The sequence below is a fragment of the Phyllopteryx taeniolatus genome, chromosome 14, assembly GCF_024500385.1.
Source record: "Phyllopteryx taeniolatus isolate TA_2022b chromosome 14, UOR_Ptae_1.2, whole genome shotgun sequence".
Lineage (NCBI taxonomy): Eukaryota > Metazoa > Chordata > Actinopteri > Syngnathiformes > Syngnathidae > Phyllopteryx > Phyllopteryx taeniolatus.
In genome coordinates this window covers 18355460-18362944 of record NC_084515.1, presented here as the reverse complement: position 1 = coordinate 18362944, position 7485 = coordinate 18355460, and the positions used below count along the sequence as shown (strand labels likewise).

At 44.6% G+C, this 7485-nt stretch overlaps 1 protein-coding gene across 3 annotated transcripts in view; it reads left to right on the top strand.

The window, feature by feature from the left end:
• Positions 1–847: 847 nt before the first annotated feature.
• Positions 848–7485, top strand: part of LOC133489273 (regulator of G-protein signaling 5-like) — a 31281-nt gene continuing 24643 nt past the window's right edge. For all 3 annotated transcript variants that reach the window (XM_061798181.1, XM_061798180.1, XM_061798179.1), the window contains exon 1: positions 848–1127. The gene's annotated coding sequence lies outside the window, so the exon portion shown is untranslated. The remainder of the gene's footprint in view (positions 1128–7485) is intronic.

Here is a 7485-nt window from a genome sequence, read left to right as displayed (position 1 = left end):
TGGCCAAAACGCAAAATGCAAAACTCAAGCATCATACTTTAAAATAAACAGTTTTAGTTTCCGTTGGTTTATCGCTTTTTTTTAAAGTGAAATCTTGAAGGAAAAGGAGAAGCAAACAAAGACCGTTAAATAAAGTTAAAATGACTAAATACACATGAATTCCTGAGATTACAGACCCGACAAACATTTCTTTTTCGCCAGTCTCAACTAAGAAATTGAAGAGGCCACATCCACTCAATTTCAATCAAATCCAATCATTTATAGTATTGGAGTTGAATTCTTTAGTTTCTGAGTTGGACTTGTTCTGTGATGCTGCAGTTCATCATTTTGGTTGGAAATGTGTCCATCCCTGTGGCAAACCTGTTTACACACTTTGCACAAAATCTGTCCGCGATGGTTGACCATTGTTGTAGACCACCAAGGTAATCCATAGTTGCCATGGCAATGACAAAGATACTATTGTTATCGGATTGAAATCACAGCGCCATCTAGCTTAAGCAGTGAAAAAAAAAAGCTAAATTCCGCAACAAATGTGAATAATTTTGTTTAAGACTGTTTTTAGTCCAGCGTTCCACCAAGCATCAACATACGAGCAGTCTGGTCCTGTTAACGTCGACTCCACTGGAAAGCTGCAGTTGTGCGCGCTGTTGATTTTTTTATTTTTTTATTTTTTTGTCTCCCATCTGGAGCCTCAGAATACAAGGTCTCCATTCTGCTTTTAGGGAATAGCCTTGGCAAAGATTACTAAGTATATCGTTGGAGAGGGGGGGGGGGGTGTTGGAAGCAGCCCTCCCCTGATCCTCTGCCGTCCCTGTCTGCCATTCACACTTACTGTGATAGATGAGCTTGGTGGGCAGTGAGACATGACCGGCATCAAACAGCAGTAGTAAGCTAGGTATCAGTGATGAGGATAGCGTTGGAGGGACAAGAGCGACTTGGACCAAAAGGAACATTTGCTTAAATCCCCCAGGAGCTGTCAGGACAGGAGCCGCCGGCACGCAAGCGCGGCTTTGATTCAGATCTTTGCATCTGAAGAGCAAAGACAAAGCTTCATCAAGATTCACCGAACATGCTTCTCCACAGATTAAAGCTCTCGTGGCCTCGTTACTCATATTGAATACAAAGAGGTTTGTATGTATTTTTATTTCAGAGATGTAGAGTGTGCTCGACTGATAGGAAGAGTTAATGGATATGGACTTCACAGAGGAGATATGGCTGAGCAACAGTTGGCCTGAAACATTGATAGGTATTGACCACTTTCGAGAAAGCTGCTTTTTCCCCAGGCTATAAACAACAACAAGTATCGGCTAACGTGGTCAGGATTTTGAAACTGCATTTTGGAATTCTACTCCAAAAAATGTTTGTGTTGGCTGTCAAGAATAACATGGCAAAACATGACTGCCTTACAGAGGCTATTGTACAGCGGCGTGCAAAGCTCCGGTGCCGCCCCGGGCGAAGATATGTAGTTTAGATTATTTTATGCCCCGGAAATAAAGTCGGGTTTGCAATCGATGCCCACCGGAGTCCATATGCATGTGAATTGCGATGGGTGGGTTTGGATGGTGCAGGCAATGGGGCAGAGCTTCAGGGAAAACTCAACAAAAGGTATTTATTCATCAGAAGGCAAAAATGGGTGAAAAAACTCCAAAGTAGAACGCAATAAAGTCAGAAAAAAGAGAAAAAAACTGAACTCTTTGGTGCTTTTTTTTGAAGATGAGAAGCAGTGGCGGTTTCTGTGTGGCTGCACAGGGCGGCATTTCCGGGGGTGGCAGCGCTACATGAAATGGATTTCTATTGGCATCACAACATGCAGATCGTTGGCGTTTGTTTGTTGAATTTGCACCCCCTTGTGGAGTCGCCCTCCATAGCAGAGATGCGAGAAGAGGCGGGAGGAGGGAAGGCACCAAAGGGGGTCGCGCACAGCGTACCAATCAAGCCAGCAGCGCCACTGATGAGAAGGGAGTATTTGTTTGCGATAGCTTTGTTTGGGTGTTGTTTTGATGTTTCTTGCCGGTCTATGTTTGCGAACGCTGCTGCTGGTCTTTGTCCGCCTCTCATGTCAAGACGGTCTTTGACTCCCAGGACTTTTGTTTCAAAGTGTAGGTGGTCTGCGGTGTGGTATTTGTGCAACTTGCGATTATCTTCGAAGCTTTGTTTTGTATACTTGGCACGGTGTTGTATAGTGAGTCTCGGTGAGTTTGGAGGCCCGTGACGGACCTGCATAGTATTGTTTGCTTACTGTGGTTTCTTTGTTGTGTCCAAATGATGTACTGACAAGTGATCTGAATGAAATGAGTTTGTATGTTGTTTGAATGCCATAGACGTATCATATACGCCAAGAATTTTGGGTGAGAGTGGGATTGTTGTTGATGGAAAGATGTGGAACATGTCTGTGTTTAGCTCTCTAGTTTGTGAGGAGTGTGTCTGTGGATTTGGTTGGTGCTATCTTGAGTGTGTTTGTGGTGAACGAGTTGTTGACTGTGGCAAGCTATGGCTGTAGGATTTCTGCTCCTCCGTCTGCATTATGGTGTCGTGTATCCATGTGAATGTTATGTCATCTGAATAGGGAGATATTTCTAGTTCTGGGGTATCATGCATTTAAAAGCTTAAAGAGTGTGAGGGACAGAACTGAGCCCTGGGGGACTCCATCTATTGGGGGACTGCCATCTATTGGCATTATTGTGTATGTTTGTGTTGTCAGTGGTGGTTTTACGAGGGGACACTACGCCTGGGCCCCCCTGTGGCCCCCCCACGGCGTATAGTTATCACGCAGTTTAGTAAGATACAGCACTCTCTGTGTTGCATTGCATCACTGACGTGGGCCGTCTTGGTAAACTATCACAATGTTAAGTGACACTTTTTTTGCAAGATACCAGTTTTTCCGAATGTGGCGAGATCAGAAGTATGCCATGGATCTGGTTTCAAGTAGCCCATTGTCCATTTGAGTTTTGTTTTGTTGTGTTTTACTCACTAAGGCTGGATATATACTGAATTTCCAAGTGGCCTATTCCTATTTAATGCCTTTATCTGATTTCACAAATCACATGCGACACGCTCTGCACATTTGTTGTATTTTTGATGTGGCTGAGCTCAATTCGCAGAGGAAAAGGCGTGAATATTTGTTGACATGGACTTCAAAAGTGTACATCAAACGCCACCATCCTAACACTTCCTGTGCAGAAGTCCACTTATACTGCTGTATGCTCCAGTAGCCATCTGTCACCTGAAGGATTTGCATGTGTCTACAAGAACTAATGGATTCCGGGGTTTAAACACGCAACACACTGGAGAGGAAAATCTTTGCCATTTGGTAAAAAGTGGACATGCACATGGGGGGTTTATTTGAGGGCAGCAGTTTTAAATGTGCGCAAGCAACTAATGCGCACATGCTCGCTTGTATACGCAAACTCGGGGCAGAGGCTGAGTGATAAGCGGCTGCTTTGGGTTGGCAGTTGTGTGAGTCTCGGAGGAAACATGAGCTTGACTAATGTGAGTGTCTGTTTAATAAGCATGCTGGTGAGGGGACGCGGGGGCTCGATGAAGGGGGAAGAGTTTGTGGAGAGGACGAGCCCATGGGAGGCATCGGGAATTATTGCTGATGATACGTGAGCGCCACCTAGATAGCCCGCATCAAGAGGGGGAGACGACGACGCTTCCCTCCAAGCGGACCGCCTATCACGGCATCGTTCGATGACGCCTTTCCTAACCCTTGTAAAACCAAACAAATACAAATACAATCATGAGCCAGTATCCATTTACCTCATCGCAAACTCATCACCTTTACGCCCGTCGTTATCGCTAACATAACTTCGATTGTGTTTGAAAGTGAGCGGAAAATATGATCAAATTGCATTAAGCAGTCCAAGGGAGATGATGTCATGATGAGATTATTTATTTATTATATTTATTATGTTCGAATCGTGGCGGCACGGTGGCCGACTGGTTAGAGCGTCAGCCTCACAGTTCTGTGGACCCGGGTTCAATCCCCGGGTCCATGTTCTCCGCGTGCCTGTGTGGGTTTTCTCCGGGCACTCCGGTTTCCTCCCACATCCCAAAAAACATGCATTAATCGGAGACTCTAAATTGCCCATAGGTGTGAATGTGAGTGTGAATGGTTGTTTGTTGGTATGTGCCCTGCGATTGGCTAGCAACCAGTTCAGGGTGTGCCCCGCCTCCTGCCCGATGACAGCTGGGATAGGCTCCAGCACGCCCGCGACCCGCGTGAGGAGAAGCGGCTCAGAAAATGGATGGATGGATGTTTGAATCGTATGCCCAGCCCTTTATTACAGTCGCGGTTGTAGTTTTTAGAGCGCTCTATAAACAGGGGTGCACATAATGGTGCGCATATTAAAAGCGCACCCGATTCAAGTGTGTCACTGCGCATTTCTTCATTTTCTTTTTTTGGGGGGATCGGAGCGGCTCGACTAGTGTTGTGTCGTTTGCGAACGAGGTGTTCCAACGAACAGATCTTTTGCGCCAAAGCACTGAATGGAATCGCTTTACGAAGTGATTCGTCGCAAACGGGTCAAGTCGCGGGGGGGGGGGCGCTGGGGGCTGAGCTTGGAGGGCTTTGTGAGCGTTTCAGTCAGGCTGTGCAGCGGCTACGGCGTGCCGTCAGCTGGGTGATAAAACGTTTAAGATACATATCGCAAAATAACTTTGATAGACATATGACATGCGGCGATCGACATGAATAGATTGCATTCATCCAGGTTTTGACAGACGATGTGAATAGCCAATAATAATGAGAATTATCATTGGCTTTGACGATGGCTACTCAACCAGTTATGTGGCGTGAATAGAACCACGTCAAGTTAGATTGACGCAACAGGCGCGAATGTTTGTATCGCTGCAGCCGTGTACCTCCCTCAGCCGTGGGGGGGGAAAAGAAAACGAGTGTTCCGGAACAAACATCAGGAGACACAGCAGTAGGCTCGAAACGAAAGGCCCGCCCGAAAAGTTCGGCACTGCGTGCACTGTATGTCGAGCGTATGTTCACAAAAAGACGGTTTTTTACCACCGGCCGCTATATGTAAGACTTTCCAATCCCAGACTGGATAAAGGCCAAATCCCCCCCGAAAACAATGCTCGCACGCCATGTCTTACGATGAAAAATCGAAGAGACACACAGCTATCACAAATGCAGTATCGTATTGTATCCCAAAACGCACGCTACCAGTATGAGCACGATTGAAAATAAAGGATTCAAGTGGTTGATTAAATTAACGCACCCATGTTACCAGTCCCCTGGGCGGAAATTGGAATTGGAAGACTTGAAAGCTTTCGCCTGGTCATGAATATATTCTGTACGTGTTTTCATTTGTCTGACACGGTTGTATAATGTTCCATGTCAATGGATATTTCAATTGAATGTAACGCATAACAGGGAACATTGAAGATTGAAAACAATAGTTATATCATCTTATATCTTGATGGAAAGTGTCGTGAGTAGGATTTATTCCCATATCCTCACGCATTTCGTTGAAACCGGGCCGTGGTGCAAAAAAGATCGCGGAGCGCTGCCTGAGAGAGAAGTGCGCCAGATCAGCTGTTGCATATTGTAAGTCTTTAAGGTCACGCTGCAGTGAGGTCAGTGGGTCGAGAAAGAAATAAGCACCAAGCCACAAAACCTCTGGTGATCTTTTGAGACCGAGATCCAAAATGTTTGGTGCACCCTCTCGTGGTCAGTGTTTCTATTGAGATGATTTTTCATCTTCTTTCATGTTTGGTCTTCTTTTCCTGTGTCTGTCTTGCTCGTTAGGTTTTCTTTTGGACCTGTTCTCGTTAGCCCTGTTCCTTGTGTCTCCCAATCAGATCCCTCCGGTCACTCGTGTTTTGTCCAGGTGTGCCTCGTTGTCTAGTCAGTTAGCTTGTATTTGGTTTCCTGGTTTCTTTTAGTGTGGGTCTGTTCATCGATGTTGTTGCTGTAGTTGCCTATCCTTTGTCATGTTGTGTTGGTGATTTTATTTCTTTGTTTCTGGCACTCTGTTAAGTTAGTATTTAGATTTTTCCGTGATCCTTTTTTTTTGTAAATAAATATCTTTTTGTCTCCCTGCTTCCCCGCATTTGGGACCTCCACCCCTTTGCCGACTCCACCACGCAAACCAGTGCCTGTGACATACTGCGTCCATAAATAAAGCTGTGTTGAGTTGTATTTTGTCGTTTATTTTTTTTGTAGCATTCTAAGTATGTGAATTAATAAAGCAATATAAATGCCTGTTTGATATAACGTATTGTTTTAATTAAACTTCATTTTACGCCTAATTTGGTCATCAATTATTGAAACAAGAACAAAAATTGAGCGGCCTCTTGGGTTGACAGGATAGCGAAAAGAAAATAACTGTGCAATCAATGTGACTTTTATCTCCCTTTGGAGGGTTAGAATTAAGGGTTAATTCAAGGTTAAGGGCTGGTTCAAGATGTTGTAGTTCTAGTACACTCACCTGTTATTAATTATTATTCGCAAAGCGTAATTTTGTAGTTGTGAAAATGTTGGACACCACTTTAGTTCACATTCCTATTGAATAGAAAATGTTTTTCTGCCAGCCGTTATAAAGACATCTCATGGAAAGTGCAATAACCACAATAGAAAAGTGGAATAAGCACAATAGATCAGACAAATGAGACAGCTATCCAGCAACACAATAAGACATTTACAATCCAAATGAGATTCAATGTGCAACAATTTGAATAATGTGTCTCAACATATTGCTCCTGGCTCAACATTATTGTATCAACAACCATTTCTTTTTAAGAGTTTGTCTGAAATTGATTTTCTATTTTCATTTCAACATTGAAAATAAGATGCTTTCTCAGGTATCGTATTTTCATGACCATAAAGCGCACTTAAAAGTCTTACATTTTCTCCAAAATGGACGGGGCGCCTTATAATGCGGGGCGCCTTATGTGTGCACCGAGTTCCAAAATCAGTCAATGTTGTTGTGTGACTTCGACGAGCGCTCCGCTTGACTGACTGGGAGCATTTCCTGCCGACACGCTGCTTATATAGAGGAAAGGCGGACGTGGTTGAGGACAGCATGCGGCCGTTAACGGGGCAAGGGTGCGCCTGAAGGAGGACGCTAAAGGTACGCCCCCAGTAGGTATATAGTATGTGCTTTGTGCAAAACAACATCGGTTTGGCAACATCGCTTACGAAGCACAGTTTAAACTGCAAGCCATCAGTTACGCGGAGGAACGTGGGAATCGAGCAGCCGCGAGAGAATTCCAGATCAAGGAATCCGTGGTTCGCAAGTGGAGGAAGCAGGAAAACGAGCTTCGCCAAGTCAAGAAGACGAAGCTGAGTTTCCGCGGGAAAAAAAAGAATAACAAAACGCGGAAACAAGGCGAGGTGGGCCGAGTTGGAAGACCAACTCGAACAATGGATTAATCAGAATTCGAATCAGAATCATCTTTATTTGCCAAGTATGTCCAAAACACACAAAGAATTTGTCTCCGGTAGTTGGAGCCGCTCGAGTACAACAGACA